This window comes from Athene cunicularia, assembly GCF_003259725.1.
Source record: "Athene cunicularia isolate RWA chromosome 5 unlocalized genomic scaffold, athCun1 chr5_part1, whole genome shotgun sequence".
Classification (NCBI taxonomy): domain Eukaryota; kingdom Metazoa; phylum Chordata; class Aves; order Strigiformes; family Strigidae; genus Athene; species Athene cunicularia.
Window position 1 is genome coordinate 9,208,446 of NW_020799101.1, and position 23,417 is coordinate 9,231,862.

Genomic DNA, 23,417 nt, shown 5'->3' on the forward strand with positions numbered 1-23,417 from the left:
GGCAACTGTGTCAAGACGTGGCGTTGCTTATCCTGTCAGTCACGGGTATGTAACCACAGAGCATAATGAAAGGGCATAAAACCAAGCAGGTGAAAAATGTCTTTGTATGTGTTCTTTGTTGTCCTTTAATCTGTCAGTAAAGAGGCAGCCATGCTGCAGTTAGTAGGAGCTCTAATGCAACGAGCTGGAACACCAGCGAGGACTGGGAGAGAAGCATTTAGGTGTTTGCTAATCTCACTGATGATCCACAGTTTGCAAAGGCCTGTACATATCCCACAGAAGTTCGCACGGTTTGCCACAACCAGTGGCCTCATGTCTTACCAGTATAACACATCTCCAAGCTAAGTAATTCAGCAAGGGCAGCAGCAATTCAGGATAGTGCAGCTCTGAGCTGCTTCTGGCCCGCCACCTAACAGTGCCCGTAAGAGTTTTGAGCGCTGCAGCAGGGTGAGCAGTGTTACTCCAGAGGGAATTATTGCCAGGTATATGAGATGTCCAGACTGTTACTGGGACAGGTGAGTCCCAGATCAGTGACAGCTTGTGTGTGACCAGAGTGGATTCTGCGGACTGCTGCTCAAAAATGATGATCTACCTGATCAAATCGAAGATATAACTGTTAAAATCCTCATGTAAGAGTTTTGCTAAGCAGCCCAATCCAAAGGCTGTATTCTGCTCCTAGGGATATGTCTGCACCCATCAGTACCCACTCATGCTGAGCACATCTGCCCGTTACCTGACACCAGGACATCCCAAGGTGGTAGAGCACTGCAGGAAGGGTCACGTTCTTCAGAGGCTGGTTAGAAATGTTAAGAAATGAAAAGAAAACATCAGCATCATTAGAACTACCTACTGTGCTTCACGACAGAGCTAACTCCATCAGTTCTTGCCCTTGCCCTGCCTTCCCTGCCTCCCAGCTACAGATTTAAAAAACCCCAGGGATACATGGATCTTCAAAGCTTCCAGGGGCAAAACTTTCCTCTGCAGCCTTCACTGCATCTCTCACTCTCATATTCACAAGCATGGAATTCATTGTATAGTCCACACCCACTCAGCACAAAGATCATTCTTGACACCAGAAGAAAAGTTAATGTATGAAGAAATAAAAGAATATGTAATTGAGATTTCCCCAGAGCAGAAAGGAGTGGAGAAATCTGCCACTGCATATCATACATCTCACTAACAGATACATATTCATTTTGCTTAAATGTATTCTGTAGTTCTTATGTATTCCTTGTAGTTCTTAACAATTATATCTGATCTCTTTGTTAGGGACAGAAAATGTAGGCTTAATAAGATGTCAACAGACAAGGAGTATAAAGTAATTGCCCATTACGCTATAAATGTGTTATAATCATTTGCCAGAGGGAAAAAAAGTCTAATTGAATGAAAACTCTTGATGGTTTCATTATGTTTCTATTAAGAGTCAGTCAGCCCTCCTGATCCAAATACAAGGCTTGATGCTTCTTGTGTTTACATCTGTAGAAAATTTGAGGCAATTGCAATGCTACTGATGGATTTGCAATGACGCAGACTTGGAGTAAGAGAGATCAGAGTGGGTCCTGAGCATTTCTGAGCCAGGATGAAATGAAAACATTTACCATGTGTGTGGCTGAGGAAGAAAAAGTCAATGCAAATGAAATCAAAGCTGAATAAAATGCCAGGGCTCTTTCCAGCAATGGCAGGAATCAAAGTCTGTGTGTGAGGAGGAAGCAAAGTAAAGGGCTAAATTCTGCTTTTCAAATTGCATGGCTAAAAATCCATGCTAATTATTTGCTTATTAGTTATTAAATAAAACTTCCTTTTCTCTGTCCTCCCTGACACCCAGGCAGAACACAGCTTTTGAAATCCCTTTCTGCCTTTGCCAAGATCAGCCCAGCCTTTTTCAATCACTCACTGACTCCCCCTTTCTCTACTACATTTTGTTCAAGCTCCTTGTCCTTGCCTTTGTGCCCTGCATAATTCCAGCTCTTCCCCACTTCGCCTGCAACCCCTCCCACATCCTCCATGCCCTACGTAACAACTTCAGCATCCTGTGCACCTGCTTCTCTGAAAATCTCTTGGCATTTTCCCCTCCTGCCACTAATCACAGCCTTCCTGAGGTGCTTCACAAAGTCATCCCCCTCACCTACTTTCAATACTTTTTGAAGAACATTTTCTTCCATGACCTTAAATAAACACAACTCCTGGTGGCTTCATCCACTTATCACATGACAACAAGAGTTGTCACTCCTCCTCTGCATTAGCCTCATTGAATATGTGGCTTCGTCACTGGTGTGTTAGCCCATGGCTCCCCAGCCCGCCCATCTTGGTGGCTGCTGAGAAGTGGCTTGTGAGCTCTGTGGGACAGGAGGTGTAAGTTGCTGTGAGGAATGGCACGTGGATATGGGTGCCTTCAAAGTAGCAGCAGGAGGGTGCCTCTGACTCTTGCTGTGGCTCCTGGTGTGTGAGAGGTGGTGGGGCTGGGAAAGGGTGGGAGGTAACTGGGGTCTCGGGTCAGCCTGGGACAGTTGCTGGTCCCCTGCCCGCAGCAGGAAGCCCTCGATGTCTCATCAGCTCCACCTGCCCTCCATGGAATAGGGTTCGTGCTTGGTGAGTCCTGCCCACAAGAGGATTTTGGATTTTGGTCATACAGAAAGGACACTCCTAAGCTATGCTGTCACAGCAAAAAAAGATTTTTGTCTTGTTTTGACTGATAAATGTCTTTTTCCAGTGGGAGTAGTACCAGTATATCATGCCTTTTAAAGGCTGACTTTTCTTAATTGCCCTCCATGGGTCTCTGAAGCAGCACACACAACTCGCCGAGGATCTGCAGACCACCGATGGGAAAGTGTTTACTGCTCGCTAACTTCCTCTGTTCAGGCAATGTGCTAAAGCTGCCTGAGCAGAAGTAGTTGTGCTACCTGAGGGTGTCTCTCAGCAGCGAGGATGTGCTCGGGAGGAAGCAAAGAGCGGCAATCTCTTCTGCACGAGGATTTTAAAGTGGTTATAAAGCCAGACAGCTGCTTCTTATGCTCACTTGCGTGTATGCAAGATGCTGTTTAAGTTATAAGACAATGAAAAATCACACTGGGCATGATTTATGTTGTGTAGATGATGCTCTAACTAGGATAATCATCCAAAATAGAGGGAAACTAAATGACTGTCTGCTTAGCAGCACATCCTTCAGTCTCTAAGCCCTTACGCTTCCCTGTCTTTCTATCTGTGTACCTACCAACTCAGGCAGTCTGTTGCATACTGAGTCTTTTGCAGACTGGGAAAGTAGTAAAGTCTGCTTTCACTCCTTCTCTCTATCATTCTGTTTTCTTTTTAGCAGATTTGCATGTTATTGGTGTGAATTTGTACCATTATCAGCAACCTTTTCAAATCTCATGTTTGAGACTCAGCACAATAAAACCCTGAGTTGTTTATTTAAAAAAAATCCGGGGTAGATAGGCTCAGCAGTGAAGCTGGTGTTTTGGCATGTCAGATCCCTCACTACCATTTTGTTAAGGAAAATATCTCACCTTTTCATTGGATTTGTTTTTGAGGGAATCACACTGTGTTTCTACCAATCCATGTACTTTCTGGCAGTTTGCAATCACGTCTGACAGTCACTTTCCTTACAGTTTTGCCAAGAAGGAACAGAAGAGAGAGGCAGGTTAGCCCTTTGCTGATGGAAGGACAGGCAGAATTCAGCTGTTACCCAGTGTCTGGGCATGAACGTTTGGCCAGGCAGCATCACGTCCAAGCCAAGGCGATGCTGTCCTGCTGGAGAGGGGGAGGCAGCTGAGGGCACTGCAGTGGGGAGAGATGTGGGGGACAAAGAGCACATATCCACTGCAACTGAGGCATCACTACTTCATGTTGCAGTATTCCGTCATTACTCTGCATTACATTTTTATCTTCATTTAATTCACTTGTGCCTTCACATGAACAAGCCATTGCATAACTCTCGAATTGTGAATATTTAAATTATTTTTCTTTTCTTTTTGGCTGGTACAAAGATGCCTATTTGTCCTGCCTCCTTGGAGAGGATTATTGCTGTATCTTGTCAGACAGGCTCAATGACTCCTCTCTGTTTGGAATCATAGAATCATAGAATGCCAGGTTGGAATGGACCTCAGGGATCATCTGGTCCAACCTTTTGTGGCAAAAGCATGGTCTAGACAAGATGGCCCAGCACCCTGTTCAGCTGAAACTTAAAAGTGTCCAGTGTTGGGGAATCCATCACTTCCATGGGAAGATTATTCCAGTGACTGATTGTTCTCATTGTGAAAAATTTTCCTCCTGTGTCCAATTGGAGTCTCCCCAGGAGTAACTTCTACCCATTACCCCTTGTCTTTTCCATGTGACTCTTTGTAAAAAGGAGTCTCCATCTTCTTTGTAGCCACCCTTTAAATACTGAAACATGGCGATAAGGTCTCCCCTAAGCCTTCTCTTCTCAAGGCTGAACAAACCCAGCTCTCTCAGCCTTTCCTCACATGGCAGACTTCCCAGTCCTTTGTTCATCTTTGTGGCCCTCCTCTGAACCCTCTCCAGCCTGTTCACATCTTTTTTGTATAGCAGGGACCACAGCTGAACACAATACTCCAGGTGTGGCCTGACAAGCGCTGAGAAGAGTGGGATAATGACTTCTTTGCCTCTGCTGGTGATGTCCTTGTTGATGCAACCTGGCATCCTGTTGGCTTTCTTTACCTCTGCAGCACACTCATATCTTCACTCATATTGAGCACCAGGACCCCCAGGCCCTTTTCCACAGAGCTGCTTTTCAACCAGGTAGATCCTGGTCTGTGCTGCACTCCTGGATTCTGTTTTCCCAGGTGCGAGACTTTTTACTTGTCCTTGTTGAACTTCATAAGGTTCTTGTCAGCCCACTCTTCCAGCCTATCCAGGTTGAAAGCCTGTGCTTGCTGGTACAAAGATGTCTCGTACCCGTTGTTGAGATTTACTTATCTTGACACCAACCTCCTGAGCTTATAATAAGATGGTATTTTGAAATATTTGCTTTCAGAATGTTTACTGAAGAAACAACCCTCTCATCTCAGATCATTGTTGAGAGTCGTACTTCTGTGTGTGCTCCTCGACTTCAGCAGTAAATGGTTTTGTCATGCAGCAGATTCAGATTCCAAAAGGAAAATTGCTGGTGGAGCTGTATCTTCAAGTGGAAATATTTCCCTTTGGATGGATTCTGGTCCAAAGCTACCTGGAATTAATGTCATTTTTTCCCCTCAGCTTTCTGAACACTGTGGATCTAACTGTGATGAGCTAGTTTATAAATAGAGGAATCTTCTCTATTTTTAGACTGCTTTTCCCTGAGCAGATGAGTAGTATTGGTAATAAATGTAGTTTCTTGTACATAGCAGTGAGATTATTCATATCTCTGTTGCTTTATATAAATACTCTCTGTTCAGAAAAACCCAATGGAAGAAATGTAGCTAAAATGCTGAACTGAATGCAGGCCAGTGTGCTAACAGACACTGAGCTGCTTTGTTTTACACTATTTGGGGTAAAAATCAAATAGAATGAGATACACAAAACGTGGTGTAAAAGATAAACAAGGACCACTAAACCCATGTTGTTTAAAGATTAAATATCTCTGTTGTTTTTAACATTACAAAACCAAGTCCATTCCAAAATGCCAGAGATATTTTATCACTTTTGGCCTGTATCTAAAACTCAGTAGTTTTAACATTTTCTTTTGGTGTAATACAGATAAGGCAAAGGATACAAAGATGTTAGTATAAATTAGGAGTAATTCTGTTGAAATCTTCAGACAAAATTTTCAGCTTGGGTATGGAAAAATAGGATTTATTTTTTTTTTTTTTAGAATATCTGACTTTTAGGGAGAACTGAACAATTATCTTTCCTGCTTTTGCAAATCTCCTTCAAATGCAGTTACACTCTGACTTTAAAAGCATCCTGTATTTTAAATATGTTTCCCCTGCTGCCTTGGAATTGTAGCTGTTCCGAGAGAAGAAAATCCATCTATGTTTTAGAGATATCAAAGTATAGGTTTAGAAGACTAATTTTAGGCACCCAGGGTTGAAGTTTTGACCCATGGGATTACAACAGTATAAACAACAGCAAAGCCCCAAGTCTGGGAAAAATAACAAAGCAGAAAGATCTTCTCAAAGAAAGACAATCCATCCCTTGCAAAAGCTGCTAAGGATTACTGTAAGGCAATAATTAATGACCATCACTGCTGGGTCTCTAACTGATGCAGGGGGAATATTGATATAATCCTATTAGCGTGTTGCTCTCATTAATGTACTTATGTCAATTAGCTGAGCATTTTAGCAGAAAGGTGATTTTATTAATAATTTTTTTTTCCATCCAACATAGATTTCCAGTGCAAAAATCAATTTTGAACAACCACCAAAGATCAAGGTCCATTAATGAATCTTATCTGACACTAATGTTGTCTAATTACATTAAAATGTCACAACTAATTTAATGGCATCAGAGCTCCCTGCTCTATAAACAAACACTAGTTTTGTTACATTACTAAGGAATTTAATTTCTGAACAGGAAAAAGATGAATGGAAATTTTAGTTTTGATAATTTTCTACATTTCTGTCATTCTTAAGTGTTTTGAAATAAAGAGTAGGAAAAACCTGGGCTCAACAGAACATTTACCAACCTCTCACCAGCCAAAACAACAGAGCTATGGGGACCATTTAGAAGAATTTAATTATCTCTGCCCTTTTCCTTCATTAAATACTAAGAGAGCCCTAGAAAATTGGTCAAAGCAGCCTGAGCTGCTCTTTGTGAACCAATTTCTGTGCGTGCTTGTGTCTTGGGGCAGTCGTTTGGGTGCAAAGTTGAAGTCAGATGATGCCGTCCTGACTTAAGCACGGGAGATCCTTGTCTGTGTGGGTGTGAGAGTGCTCTGCCCTCACACCCACCTTCCACAGTCAGGGCAATGCTGGGAGAAGGGGTGAGGGAGTGGGTAAAACTGGGTGCTGCCCAGTCCCCAGCTTGTGAGTCTGGTCGTAAGTGGGTGGAAAAGAAGAGGGACCAGAGACTGCAGTGGAGACACAGCAAGGGTTTTCATCACTGCAACACACTCGAGCCTTGAAAATGGGTTAAAGTAAGACACTGAACCAACAACTCTTCAAATGACTGATTACAGGGGCAACGAGAGGAGATCTTAACCTAATTCCCATCAGGTTTTTTTCTTCAACAAAATAAAACAGCAGACTCTTTCACAGTTGCCAGAGCTGGAGCCTCAGTAAGAGATTATGAGAGATGCAGCCAGGGACTAAGTTTGGATAGAAAAAACATTTCTGATTGGTTTCCCGCAAGACGAAATTCTGTTATAAAACCCGCTACTCATTTTCCATTGAAAGAGTAATTTGGGAAACTGTCTCTCTTTGTGCTCTAACTAGGCAGAAGATGGCTCCAGATAAATTTTACTTGGTCCTATTGATTTCACTGCAGGGATTTAATTTTATTTCCCAGCAGAATGAATTAAAATATGGGAGATGCTTTACAGGCTTCTGAAATGGCATAAACCTGCCCCAAAGAAGCTACAGCATCAGCCTATCACCAAGAGCACCTCTTTCCTTTGTGTCAGCTCAGAGACATCTGCTTCCTCACCATGGTCTCCTGTAGCAGCATCTGGGTCCAGGGAATTGTGTTGGCAGACCCAATGCAAAGCACAGACAACAAGCAGACAAAGGAGAAACAAGTGACTCTGAGGAAAAAACGTGTGATGTGATTTTTTTTTTTTTTAAACCCTCTGCAATGTGTGCTTAATAAATAATTAATTGCTGTTATTTCCAAGCTCAGATCCATTTTCACACAAATGCACTTTTAACTCTAGTGATAAAAAAAAAAAAAAGGATGCTTTTTGCTTTTTTGTTGGTTCTTCTTCAGTGCAGCCCTGAAGCAAGAAACCAAATTGACTGCTAAATTTAGACAAGAATACAGTCTGGCCGAGTCATCTCCGAGTCTATAAATTTATTAATAAGGGAGATCAAGACAAGTCAGGAAAGAATCCCTGAGACGCAGAACTGCTTCTCCTTTCAGTGGGTCAAGGATAGTTTGGGATATGAAACACATACTGTGTTCTCCAATTTACGTCTCTAAGTCTAGATTTATTCTCTTAACTGTTAAAAAGTCTTGCACTGAGGAAGAGCAACTGGCTGGACAGCCCTGAGCTGCACTCCCTCATGCTGAGGGGTTGCTTGTTCCACCGCTATGACTCCACACTTCTTCCTCTACCCTTAGGATTCCTGGCTTTTTCAGCAATGGGTGTGCAACATGCTCTTTTTAAAGTGGTATTTCCTATGTGTTACCTAGCAAAGGAGTGTCTGGGAGTCTATCTGAAGCCTTAGTTGATGCCTGCATAGTTTTGCAACACAGGTGTGATGACTGATATTCAGTCGTATTCCTCATTCAGTACCTAACCTTCTATCTCAGAGTTTGTATGGAGGTGTCTGGGTATTTCACAAATTTTTCCAGGTAAGAAAACAAATCCATAGCATGAAAAAGTCATTTGTCTCCAGTGCTGCACAAATGAAGATGCAGACAAGTAGAAGACACATTGCATGGTGAGGTAGGAAAAAGAAAGATGTGGGACATGAATCAGGAATTGATTCCCTTCACTGGAGGAAGGGACTGAATCTCATCTTTTCCTGGGAAGAAAACAGGCAAGCAGGTGGCACCTCAGAGTGGTTAATGGCATAGTCTGTCTCACCGCCCTTCTTTGTGTCCTTGTACTTCACAGGCATGGCATGGCATGGGAAGAACTTCTCTCCTGAAGACACCTGGAAGCTTCTCCAACACTAAGTCTGGCCTTGAGAGCTTTATCTCCCATTTGTCTCACGATCCTCCTGTCCCATACAATGCATTTGTCCTGCCAGGACAGCACAGGTACGGTCAGTAGAGTCACAGAGTTTATCACAGTTTTATGTGTAACACTTGGGAAAACAGCCCCATATGGGGTAGACCTTGTGTCCAGAAACTAGTCAGTGTTGAATGAGGGACCAAGGCATTTACTTAGAGCTACCTCTGCCTGTCATCTTCTCCTCCTGTCCATGCTGTGTCCTCTCCAACCATCTGATTTAGTCTTTTCTTCTCCTCTCCTCCCATTCATGTCTGGGGGTCAGTGTCTGCAAAGGGCTCATTCAACTTTGCAGTGGTCGATTCTGGCAACAGCTGCATCTGCAACAAGGAGTATGTTAAAAAGTGAAAAAGCTAAAAGGGAGCTTAAAAGCCAAGGATGTGGAGGAGGAAAGGTGTCAGATGAGAATGGAGGTGCTCTGTACTACCTTTTCTTGCTGGAGAGCCTGTTTTCCTGCAGTAATGCACTTCTGCAGGAGTTGGTGAAGGCAAACATGAATGGGTTTTGTGATGCTGCAGTTGCTTTTTTCTGGAGTTAGAGCTTGCACTCAAGAAAATTACACTCTTTTAGTTACTTAGCAGGAAGAGCTCACTTTCATCTACTTTGCCATAACACTTGTGTGTTCATTACCCTTGTGAATCATGGAGAGAAAGACAAGAACTTGCTTCTGTGCTTAGAGCATGAGCCCGGAGGCTGGGGGACTGCCATGAACTTGATCCTGTCATTCATAGCATATAATTTAATCATCAAGTTTTCAATATCAATCAATGATTGTGAAGATTACAACTCAGACTAACTAATGCAACTGCTTGAATTCACATCCAGACCCTCAGGTAGTAGCATGGATCCAAGTCACTTTCCCCAGGCGGCTTCAGAGAGACTATTTACGTGAGTGAAGGGAGCAGAACTTGATCCACAACATCACACAAAAGGATCAGTGTTTGCTCTACTTGGCCAAAACTCACTGCAAAATGTGTCAGCACAAATGTGGGTGACATACGACTGTGAAGAAATTAGGACACACTGAACACCACTATAACAAAACCATGTTACCAGAGCGCAGTGTACATGAGAGCCTCCCCTTTAGACCGCACATGCCACCCCAGCCTGCCCCAGATTTGGACGCTTGTCCCAGCACACTTGAACCTTGTACAAAGGCTGAAGAGCAAACTCCAGTCTCAGAGCAGTCAGAAGACCATAAGGCAAAACTGCTCTTTATTCAACACTGGTGCTGGCTTTCTTGTGCACAAAAAAGGATGAAATTGCTGCAGTTCACCTTACGTGTTAAGGTCTTCATCTCCTTTTTCTGGCTCCCAGGAAGCTAATAAGAGTGCAATTAGATTTGTACTTTGGGTTGGAAAACCTCATCTGAACAAGTTGATCACTTGGTGCTTGATCAGCCCCTGCGGGTTTTCTCATACCCCAGATTTCAAGGCTTGGATGCCAACACAACCCCATGCTGGTGTCTTCTTACAGCTTGCCCTCTCCTGTGTGTGCTGCTTCTCCAAACTCTAATTTTCCCTCACCCAGTGTGAAACTGGGTTTCTCCAGCCAGGATTTTGCCCTTGGCTAAAGGGAAGGAGAAACACCACTAGTGTTACAGGTGAAAGAGCCTCAACTCAATTCCCGGGCTACAAACTGAAGTCGGAGACCATGGCCATTAACAAGGTAGTGCTCCTTATGCCACCTGCTCCCGGTGACCCAGTCTGCCCTCAGTGGGCCTGTTTCACAGAAGCTGGTAGAGAGTGATATAATTTCCAGCTTCTGGTGTCAGTAAAGCCTTTTTGCACTGGTGAGGAAAGAGTTACTACTTAGAAACAGCTACTTAACACTCTTTGGGATTTTTTTTCCTTCAAATTACTCAAGTTCAGCTCTCTACTGAGCAAACAGTGGACAGTCCCCTAGAAGTAATGACTGCCACCTATTTTCACCAGCAGCACTTCTCACATCTACTTGGCTATTCTTCTTAAATTGCCGTCTAATTTGCAGTACAAAGAGTCTGTAAGGTACATGCTTTCCGTGACTGCAGCTTTATTACAAACCCGTAGAAAAAAAAATAAAAAAATAAAAAAAAGAATACCAAACCACGCTTTCATTGTTGTTTTAATTCCTTTGAAGTTCTGAATTCACCTTTCCCAAAACACTTGCACCTATAATGCAGAAAAAAAGTGCTATTTTAACGAGACCCCAGAATAAAATATGACTTTTTTTTTTTTTCTTTTTCCATTTTCTAATTAAAAAACGAGCAAATAATCACATTCCTGCAGTTAGGTCATTCGGTAAATACCATGTATTTTGGATCAGCTGTTGGAATAAAAACTAAAATTAAATATATTTCCAGAGCGACTGATGGGTGTAAACTAGGCGTGTAATTCTCGAATGCAGATCCATCCTCGGAACGACACAGAACTTCACAAATGTGGTTAACGGTTGATCTGTGCAGGAAAAAGGAGAGTAAAAATAAGCAGGGTAAACACCGGTTTTTAATTGACTTCTGCCACTACAAATCTAGGCCAGATGCAGCCCTGGATTTCCAGTTATTGAAGAAAGAGCCTCATACAAAGAAAATCTATTTTGCAAAATACACAAGTGAAAGAGCTTGGAAGGTCACCAAACCTAAACAGTTAAAAGCAATCGCGTTTCAATTAAGTTGAACTGAAACAAACAGGCTTTAGAAAGAACGGTAAACACAGAAATGTTTCACTGAGCATTAAGATGAACAAAGAGCATATATCTTCTGAAATGCCTTTTAAGGGCCATCTCATCCCAGCACAGACATGAGACGCTGCACTGCGTACAACTCCCAACTTCTCTCCGCCAAGCGAAGCACAAAAATTAAATAGTTTTTTCCTCTCCGTTCGAGATTAAATAATGGCAAGACAGCCATCTGAAGCAAAAGGGGAAGAAATGGCTGCATGGTATTAAGAGAGTTAATTATAGATGCAGATTAAAAGGCAAGACTGAGTGGTGGAAGAAAAGGGAAGAGTAACCTCCGGCGCAGAGATACTGACATGCAGCAGTTGTCAGTCACCTAGCAACAAGTTTCCTATCCCTGCTGTGCTCTTTAATTCAGCAAATCTGCTCAGGATGTTGGGCTGTTCTCCTGACAAAACGCATTATGTAGTAGACTAAAGGATACAGAAATCCACTGTACACAACACTCTGCTCCCTATTGACCACTGATCCTTTCTCTCAACCCACAAAAGAGGCTTGCATAATGCTCTGAAAAGAGAAAAGTCTCAACAGAGAAAACATTTGCTTGTAATTGAGATTGACTACATAATGAAAATGATGTTCTTTTTTAAATTCAGCTTGTTGAGGCCATGCTTTTTGTCTCCTGGCTCTCAAAACCCATCCCTGCTGGGAAAAGGGGCAAACATTGTACAAACTCAAACCTGTGGGTTTTTTCCCTTCTTTTCACTGGAAGCACACACACACACACACACGCATGCACGCACATGCATTTTGTGGCTAAATGGGCAAGACTGGCTCCTAAAGACTTAAACAAGTTTGAAAAAAGAGAAGACAAATAAGAAAATCGTGGTGTGTTTGTGTTGGAGGGAAGCTGCCTTCCTTCTGACGGGAAGCCGGGGTGCAGAGGGCAGAATATATTTTCCAATGGTTTTGGCTAAGAAGTACCACTGTCTGAGAAGAAGAGTAATTTTATTACTGAATCCACGCAATAAGTTATAAGCAAACCCACGGGTGACCTGTGCACCCACAGACACACACATCTCTACCTCTGCACTGGAGTCAGGACTGTGCCTTAAGATAATGATTGTCTAAACATGAGGAATAAACGGGGGTGTGTGTTTAAAAGACCTAAGTCTTGACACAGTGAACTGTACTGTGGTCCACGGCAGAAGTCTAGATGAGTGCTCCTCACAGAGCAGTGTCACTGCTGCCACCACCAGGATAGCTGAGGGTGCCGGACCAAGAGTGCTGGGTGTCTTCCTAAGACTTATTGGTGGGTCTCGTCTTGAGGCCAGAAGGTAGTAGAAGGATAGAAGACAGTAATGAGAGAGAAACTACAGCCCCATCCAGCTCACATGGGTGCCCACAGCAAACTCAACAGAAGAAAACAAGCCCTCTGAAAAGGGGATTGAGCCCAGTCGGCACACTCAGCTCTTTGGATTGGAAGCGGTTTGTTTGTCCTGTTTGTAGAGCACCTATTGCCGTAGAGGATCAGCAGCATCCTGGGAGCTCCACAAGGGAGATAATGGCAGCAAACATGACAAGCTTTTCCATTGCCATCAACCAGTTGACTCTGCAGCTGTGCAACTCCAGATAAACCAGTGGCAACACACAATATTATCTGGAGTTCCTTGTGGAATAAGACTAATCTGGCACATCAGAGTGGAGCACATTGTCACATCCAAAACTGAGACTCCAGAGGAGAGGGGACTGATCCCAGTGAGTGCAGCACAGGTGGGGAACATCATGAAAACCCAGCTTCCTTGGATAACAAAACAGGCTCCCAGCCTCACTGGCAGAAGACCCATCACTTCACTGTCTAAAGCACTGGTGGTGCAGGTAGAACAGCACTTTCCTCCCTCGATGTCAGAACTGACTTCTCTTCATGCTCCATAATATTAAAACAAACAAACAAACAAAAAAGTAAAAAAAAAAGTCATATTCTTGTGTCAAAGGAAAAGCAGCAATGAGATTTCTTCCCCAAAAAACTCCACAGAAGACAAAAAAATACCATGCCCCAGCCTCAGCTAAGATAATATGGGAAAGGTAACAGTATAATTTATAGTCTGATGCTCATAGGATGGCATCACTTGGAGGCTGTAACAGGCCAGGATAAGGCTGATGGGTACAGTACTTCATCCCATCAAACAGACCCACTTGGATTTTGCTCAAGCTCAGCTGTTTCCACCCTCTGCTCTTCTAGAGAGGGAAAGGATGAAAGGCAAGGGCCATCGTTCACCCAGTGGGTATTTCCAAAGGTGATAAAACACACTTGTACCTATAAGCCTGAGATGCCCATTCCTGCCCAGATATTCCCTTCCCTTGTGGGGCTGAGCACCACCAGGCGCTTGCTGGGTGTGTTGCCACCACTTGCTGGTGAAAGGGAAGAGGTTTGGCTACGGCTCACCTTGTCCTCATCTTTGCTCTGCCCAACTAACCATCCATTCCCCTGCTGACTTCATCCATAGAGCCCAGCTTGTCTTACAGGGCTGCTCTGAGCTGTAGTAAGTTAGGGAGAAAAATTGCCAATGGACGTATCTCAATCGATAACTTACACCCAGTTCTTGGGTGTTTTTGTGCTCAGCATGGCAGAGCCAGTGGCATTTGGTGTGGACTTTTCTTTGGGATCATCTCACACAACAATTATAATAGTGGAATGATGTTTCTCTAATAAGAGATGGGTAATGATGAGTTTATTCTCTGGCTTATTGAAACATGTTTAACAATTTCTCTTCCATATCAATGGTTTTGCCAGTCTTTTGCATTGTTTATTGTACCAAATAACAAGTTGGGTTCTTTGTTTCCTTTATTTCAATAGCCATGGCTCTGAAGATAAGGACAGTTAAGGTAAGCAGTATTTACTCCAATGTGAATATAACACAGCCTGTTAAAAACCAAAGGATTGGGAAGGGCTGCCATGAATGTGTTGTGCACCCACAACCAAGAAACAGGAGACTTTTAAAGGTTTCTCTCTTAAACAGTATTGTTCTTTTTAAAGAAATAAATTGATTTCTAAAATTTTTCTTTCAATTTTTAAACAAAACCAAAAATTATTTTCAATCAGAACATAAAAATTGTACAAAATTTGTGAAGAACATTTCAACCAATAAATATGAACTTAAGGGAGAGCTTCACAAAGCTGGGAATGATTGGAGGGTAATATGTGCAACAGTAGAAAAGTGGGTTATGTGAACCCTCCAAAGAGATAATAAAAATCTGAAATAGTAGACAGTTTAGTGGAATGCAATGAAAAAAACAAATCAAGCCAAACCAAAACAAACAGAAGACGTCAATAATTGTGGTGCTGGTGAAATACATCTTGTTATCTCCAGAAACAGTACAGTGTTTACTATAGAATTTAAGACCTTCTCTCACTCAGAGAGTGCCAACGGATTTCATAGGAGTTGCAAAGAAAATTCCTTGTGAAGGAGCTGGATCGATCACAGAATATGCAAGAGTCCAAATTGCTGAAAAAAAAAGAAAAAAGAAAAAAAGCCAAAAGTAACTCCTAGTACTGTAGAATGAAAAAACCCACATAAAAGTATTTACACCCATTTCTGGAGCTTTTTAAATACATTCAACAGGGATATTTGTTTAAATCTACCTACAGTAGCAACCTGTGTAAATCCTACCCTTGCTTAACTCTGTGTGGCTCCTCCCCTGCTGAGCCTGTGCACACCGCCTGTGGAAAGGACCTTGTCTTCTAAAAGCAGAATTTCTGCTAAGCAGAATATTAATTTTCCCGTATAGTTTTTAGAAAAGTTTTATCTCAGAAAAGATAAAATTGAAGTGGACACTGGGGTCAACATGGAATAGTTGGATCACGTCCCACCAAAAATAGGAATCGCGAGGGATTCTCCTGTTGATATTTTAGACTTTTGTTCATGCAAGTTTTAATCAATTAAAATGCATTATCTACCCTCTTAACTTTCTCAGAGAGGATTATCTGACATTTACTATTCACCAGTTTTGCTGAAAAGGTTAATAGTTCACAGGCTGAAGTTAGAAGTAAACAGAATTGATCATTCCTAATGCTTTGGCTGAAATGGAGGGGCTTTGTGTTGACAGGCTAGGAGATGTAATGAGCCTCTAGTACATTCTTAAGGCTTGTTTCATTTGCTCTGTGAATGGGGAAAGTAAAATTATAGTCTATAGGTGTTTTCCATGGTTCTTTCATAAGCAGGCCTCCTGACACCAATTAAAGAGATTATGTCATCAACTGAAAAGAAAGCTATAACCTTGTATGTTAATGCCATGATTACTTAAGACAGGGTCACTGGACCCAATAGAACAGTGAATGACCTTGGTGAAATTAACTTCGGAGCTCAATTCCTAATTAACTGTTTTCAATGAAAGAATGTGTGATTTCAGGCTATTGGTCAAAATATTCACTTTTTTCTGTACAAGGACTTTGCCACCAGAAGTTAGTCTCCAGCAGCATAAAAAACCAGGAATAAGATTAGGAAATAGCAAACAGCATGTCCAGAGCTTTATGAAAGCAGATATTGTGCCCTGGATATTTTGCCTGAAAAACCTTTTCTTTTGAGACTTCTTTGCCCGCAATGTAAAAATTGCAGTCCTCAGGAGGAAATGACACATTTGAACACACAGCCAGGACAGATGAAATTGAAAAACATTTTGCCAAAACACTAAAAAGTAACTAAGTATAAAATAGAGCATATATTTATGAATATTATAAATTTACCATATTTTTAATGGAATTGCAGCATATAGAAATATTTGGTCAGGGAAGCTGCATTTTGTAACGTTGGAGAAATGTGACATGAAGACAGGGAAGCATTTTCCAGCAGCTCTCTCCATTCTCTCTCAGGTAAGGGAAGTGAAGCTCCAAAAGGAGAGTAGATTGCCAGAATACCCCTTGACTTTGCCATGTGTCACGGGCTGATCGCTACCAGAGATGTGCACTCCGAGATGCACACACTCCCTCCTAGTGCTGTAATACTGGTAGGGCTGTGTAGTCCCCTTGAAGCTGTTGCTTGGCACTGAACGTATCTTGGATCTCTGATCAGCTATGCTAAAGTCGCAGTTGTACCTGCCTTACTTTACCAGGAAGAATTACACATCTAAAAACAATTTCAACACTAATAACCATGTGATCTGGCTGTAAAAGAAGTCAGTTTAACCTGTCAGTCTCTTTCTATTTTCTTAAATAGCTTTTTAGGTGTGGTCCAAGTCATACTCAAACTGGGACTGCAAGTCCCGAGGATGTTGCTAATCCAATACTCCAGCAAATAGCAAATTCTCCTTCAAAATTTTCATGAAGATAATGGCAACTTGCTTCATGTGTAGGAAGACTTCAGACCTCAGCTGCCTGTATGAACACATTCTACTTCCATGGGGCTGAGTTTACAGGGTCAAAGGTTACACCTGTGGCAGCTCTGAGGGAGGCTCTGAGAAAGGCAGGCATGGTGGCTGTGCAGGGTGTTACAAGCTCTGGGTCTGCTTCTGCTCCTCAATTGTGAGATGGAGCCGATTCCTCTCTGTGGCTGCTGTGGTGGGATGAACATTGAAGTAGGTCAAGAAGGGGAAGCAGGAACCTCTCCCATCTGCCCACATCTAATTCTACAAGAAGAAGTGATTAGTCAAAATGTCCCAGAGAAAGCCCAGAGTACCTGGTGCTCAGAGACAACGGAGGTATCTATGTGCCATGGGCAAAACCCCAAAGGGAGCCTGTAGCAAAGCCAAGGAGTGAGCCAGCTTCCTGAAACTCCATCTCTGTTTGTAAACCACATCTGTGCCAACCATACAGCACTGATGGTTGACCACCAGGCCAGCTGCTCCTCTCCTCACGTAGAACGAAAATCTGCCTGGGCTTGGACACAGACATTCACTGTTCATGGGAACACGCTGAAATATCAGAGTGCAAAGAAGTCTTTTCCCACGGTCACCAGGTTGTAAAGCAATATGCCTAAATGGGGATCCAACTCTAGAGGACAGCTAAAGAGACTGAAAGGGATGCACTGGAAATTAAAATGGTGTGATTTGGATAACATTGCTGATACCTGCCCAGAGGCATGGCATGTGAATGAGAAGGCACTGATTAAACATAAAGATCTGTGAAACCTGTGACCATGCAATACAGCCAACACAAAACGTGCAATTCACTTCAAATTCAACCAAATGTAGGCAGCTGCTTTCTCTAAGAACCAAGAAAATTAAACCTTATACAGCTTTTTCATTTTATTTTTTATTGCAGGTCAAAAACATACCTCTTAGGGTGGGCATGAATGTAACCAAACAAGCCCCAGGGTTGGTATCACCAACCTCACAGCGAGTTCAGCCTCCCAGAGCACTCTTCAGATAACCACCTTTCACACTCCAGCCCCTGGCTAATAAATGGCAAAGGAGCAGTTAGTAAATTCACTGAAAGGTGCAATTAAATGCGATAGCGACATTCTGCCCGCTGAAAGCAATGTATTCTTTACTGCTTGTTTGTGGAGGAAAGAGGAGAGAAGAAAAGGAAAGGAAAAGATTTTCCCCTTCCCGGTGGACCACCCATGAAACTTTTTGTCTCCTAATTCTGACACCAGAAAGAAAAGAGATACTTGTTGATTACAATGATGCCTCGAGCTCTCATGTGCATTTCTCCCCATACAGTATGGCTTTGGGAAGCTAATTGCATTAATGTGTTGTCCGAGTAAAAACAGGTGTTGCAACACCTGCATTTTCTAAAGCCGAATTTCATTAAGATTCTGCATTTTTGGAGGGTCGGAGCATGTGGTTTATACAGAGGTGATATTTAAGGGATAGGGCTGCACAGAACGACTAAATTGGAAAGGCTAATAACTTGTGCCATGAAACCCTGCAAAGTATTGACTACCAGAGCTAAAGCTTGGACAGTGCTGAGTTCTCTGCAGGGATTTGACATGGGGGTGATTTCAGAGAGTGGCAGTGGAGTCAGTTTGTGTGATTAACCTTTTGGCCCACGCTTTAGCCTTTGCCTGGACCCAATGACAGTGCTCGGAGCTTTATAGGATGCAGGTCTTTTGATAAGGCCTCTGAGCCTGCAGAACCAAAGCCAGCAGGCTCTTTGCCACCATCGTCATTCAGAAGCCAGGTCAGAGTGAATGCAGTAGCTTTTAGTGAATAAATATTATGATTGCAAAGAACATGACAGCAACAACACTAAGGCTGGAAAGCCTCCTGGCACTGAGGATTTTCTAGGAACAGGGAGCAGTTTACAGGCTACATGGGCAGAAGTGGAAGATTTACTTACTCAGATGAGTAAGGGTTACTAGCAGTAGGAAGGATTGCAAGATTAAGCTCTTAAGGAATGTAGTGCTAACAGGTCTGACGGTGAAGTGGCTCTGCAGTTGCTTACACAGTTGAGGATATGGCCTGTGACATAACACACTCATCCATGCGAGCTTCATGTGCACGCATCCATGTCATAATACCAGCCACTTCCTAAATGCACATAATCCCTCCCATCAAGACACAAGAGTTACTTCCTTGTAAAAAGCATGTTAAAGTCCTGAGAATATATGCTGCCTTGTGCCACACTCATTTGTACATTGAATCATATGAGGGGGGGATACATCTTGGGCGAGATACCCTTACTTCAGCAAGAGCCTTTTCCACCACTTGTCCGTGTTTGCGAGCAGGTGGGAGAAGTTTGAAAAGCTCTACTAAATGCAGATGATGCCTGCAGTGGAGACAGTAGAAGGTGGCAGAGCATCCATCTTCCAGGGACGAGTTCTGGTGCTGAAGATGTGCAGAACAGACCTTAATGAGGCAAACTGAACAAAGACGGGTGATAACTAAGATGACTCAGAGAGTTCATTCACATGCAAGTGGAAGTGGGGCTTTCCTCCTCACGCTACCAGTCCAGGGTTGAGAACATTCAGAAAGTATTTAAAATCAGTGTTGCTGTGAAGCACTATGAGCTTTGGTGAGGTCCACCTGTGAGTCATTTTGAGTACTGTGGATGTATTTCATGCAGTGCTTCAAATTCAGAATTAATAGTGAATTTTATTAGGTCTTATTAGTCTCATTATTATTACTAGCCTCATTACTCACATCCAGCCTGATCACACTCTCATGGTCCGTACGTAAAGTGCTGCATGGTTTCTTTCCAGCTCACTACAGCTTTTGGCCCACTCAAACCTTTTGCTGAAACTTGCCAGCTGCCAGCAACTGCAGAGAGAAGTGCAGGTTTCTCCCCTGCTGCATCCCTCCTGAGTGCGTTGAATTCCCTGTCTGGAATGCAGTACTTCCACAGGATACCTCTTGCTCTGGACACATAGGCTAGAAACCCATCAAGAGAGAAATAATTTAATTACTAGTATCAATCAAAACATTTAGTTCAAATGCTTTATAGCACAGAAAAGCAGTGGCGGGCTCTAAACATTTTCTCTAGAAAGCAGATTAGCCTTGTAATGATGCTGGAATAAAATTTTCCAAAACAGAAATGAGAGATGAGCAACAGAAATGACCAACATCCGTTTCCTTCCTTCCATTGTGGGCTTTTTACAGAGTTGATTGACAATGTCTTTCCTACTTCCTTCCTCTGAAGTCCACTTATTTTGAAGCAAATATGTAGTTCCTTCTTCCTTTATCACTATTAGCAAGTGCAGAGACCCTGGAGAACAGCTGCTTCCTGAGCATACCAAGACATCAGTGTGTTTGCGCAGCTATTTTTCACCAGAGCAGCCTTCCCTAAACAGTCTGAGAAGAAGGACCAGCTACACACACCCCGGAGAGTCAGCTGGGGCAGAGCAGGCTCTGGCATGGTCAGCTCTTCCCAGAAGATGCTCCGACAGCCATTTCCATGTGTGCTAGCAACATGTAGTAAAGCATTGTTCTTATATAGCACTCTTCCCACCCGCAGATCTCAAAGCACTTTACAACGGCAGGGCCACTATCTCCTTTTCGCAAGCAGAAAAGATCGGTCCCCTGGTCATTTAGGAGGTCATCATACAACCAAGAACAGAAGAAAAGCCCCAGCCATGGCTCCAGCCCTTTGGCCATACTACTCCTTCTCCCCAACAAGAAGTAGGGAAGGTGGTAAAGCTACTTTTATACTGCTTGTGGATGGAAAGTCAAACCTTTATCATAGCAACCTTGATATTAACATTTAGGGTGCTTTTGATTTAAGTCTTTGACAAATCTTCTCCTTCACTTTGTGGAGCCCAACCTACGAAGTCAGGGCTTGTGAAACACAGGAGGCAGTGGGTGTGCAGCTGCTGGAAGGCTTGAGGAAAACCCTGTGGCAGCACAACTCGTTGAGCCACCTGTCCCGCAGATCAGATGGGATGCTCTGTCTTCCTGAGCTGAGAGCCTGGTGCCAGGGAGCCTCAGAGCCACGGACAGGGCTCAGGGCTGCGCACGCCGGTGCCCTGCCTGGCTCAGGGCTGGTGGGTGAGGAGGAGATGAGGACTGAGCCAGACTGCAGATTGCAAGAGCTGGAGCAGTCAGGGTGAACTTCTCTTGACCTCTCCCTAATCTGTCGGTGTTTGAGCACAAAACCTCAGGCTTTCATACACCACAGGTTTTCATTCGTTTTTACAGATACATTCACGCTGTGATTATTCCAGGTTTTTCTGTTTCCATCCCCTGGGGAACGGCGAGCCAGGCATAGACAAGACATCTTCTGCCAGCAGCTACGTGCTGCTCTTTGTCACCGTGTCCCAACGCTATGCCATGAGGGAACTGCTCCTCTCAGCCTTGCTGTGTGCTCTTTTCATCAGCGGGGATATTTTTTTCCTGACAAAAGGAACTAGAGCCCTCTTGTGTTGAGTTCTGAAGTTTGCAACAATCCCTTCAGAAATCCCTTTAGATTAAACCAGCCCAGCTTCACTGGGATGCTGTGGACGAGCTGCTGTTAATAGGAATCCAGCTGCACTGCTTGTCTTTGTCTTAGTAGCAACATTACAATGAGACTCCAAAACAGATTTCATCTTCAAAAGCCACAGACTTGATTATAAAAAGATAAATTAAAAAATCTTATGATATAAACCCAGCCTACTCTAATCTCAGCTGCTGAAAAAGGTGGCTTTTTAATCACCAGAGTTTAATGAATAGGATACAATATATGTCAACTATGTAGAAAGCATATATTAGAAACAGAAGTGTTGACTATAGGATTTGCAATTTCACTTGATTTTCAAAGCTACGTGGAATAAATCAATCTCTGTTCACACTTGTTATAGAGCTGTGCAAAATGACTGATTTCTGATGAGGATAAACTCAGAGTGAGTTTTCCCTAAACCTGAGATTTTTCGGTGTGTGGCTGTGGTAGAACAGAGCACACACTTCGGAAGAGGCAACATTTTAATTGCTGAGAATTCTTGGGATTATTTGAAATGGATGTCAATTTAGTGAAATATTTCATTAATTTTATTCATAAATTATGCTTTTCTGCCTCTTCTAGTGAGATCATCTTGACAGTGAAAGCTGATGTTGAAACCACTTTAAATACAAGTAACAGTGGTTTTTTTTTTAAAGAAACTATTATTTATGCAACCACAACCATGACACTTTCAAAGTTGGGGAAAAACCTAGGATTATATTTGCCTTAGGTTTGTATGTAGAGAGATATTTTTATTTGTTGTAACACTCCTGATAAAAAGTTGCTATAAACCAATCTATTCAAAGACATTTAAAATTGTTTCTGTTGCAGACTCACTTAAGACATCCTAAAAAAATTGTTACCTGTGCTCTTAAGCCCTATATGGAGGCTTCCAACAGTCTCTAAGCTATAGTGCCTTTTAAGGCTATTTTATTAGAAATTATTATTAGTGGTATTATTGTTGTTGTTATTTGCTGTAAATTGCAATGAGGCACACGATCTATGAAATAACACCACATAGTGCATGGCCTTGTAGAGACATGCTCCTTATGAAAATCAGCCTTAAAAGGTCCCGTGAAAGAAGCAGTTTCTAAAGAGGGTTTTGAAGGTGGGTGAAAAGAGAGGTCATATTATTAGCATGAGTTGAGCCCCCTCTGCCACCAGTGCAACACTTGGAAGACTGAGACCCGAGACTTTACTAGACAATGTACTCACTTGCAAAGAAATAGATGCAAATATTGTGCCTTTCACTCCTTTCATTGCACGCTGCCATCTCCCCTGTCTCTAAATCCAATCCAAGACCCTGTGTTTCCTGTGGGAAAGAGAGAACCTAAGCCATGGACCAAGATTCTCTGCAGCAACGAGAGCTTTGCAAGCTCCTAGCTTTAAGACAATACAGGGGCGTGGCTTTTTATGAACTGATGAGACATCCTCTCAAAATTCAGGTCTTTTAAAGAGGCGTCCAGTTGTTCTTTTGGAATAAGAGAAAAAAAAAAAGAAGTATTAATAAAAGTGCCCCAAAGCATTAATCACTTAAAAAAAACCTGTCTACATTGGTTGGTAATATAAATACATTCAGTACAGGTGAAGGTCATGTTTGATCTGTCTCTGTTTTGCTTCCTGGTTCTCACCATATGTCAAAGATCACGATTATAATCTGACACAAAAGCATCTTCAGCAAGTGATGCATTGCCTCTGCTTGTGGTTAAATACACCACCTACAGACAAAATTATATTCTAGGGTTCAAGACTGCCGTGACAACAACTAGAAGAGAAAACTTAAAGGTATTTCTGCTTTTACTGTCTGGATTGCAGAGCGCATCAGAGATTGAACAACAGCGTGCAGTTGATGACTTTCACCACGGCACAGCTGAAATGGAAATAATTGAGGCCGATAGTACCTTTCGCCGAGCGAGAGTTCCTAATACCTCATGCAAACAGCAGCTGTGTGTCGGAGAGACACAGCGGTCTGATGAAGCAAAGAAGGAGGACTCTGACAGAAGACATTATGGTAATGTACTGTAATGGGACTTGCTGATTTGGATAAAGTAGCATGTTAAACACTCCATAGTCTCTTTACCATGT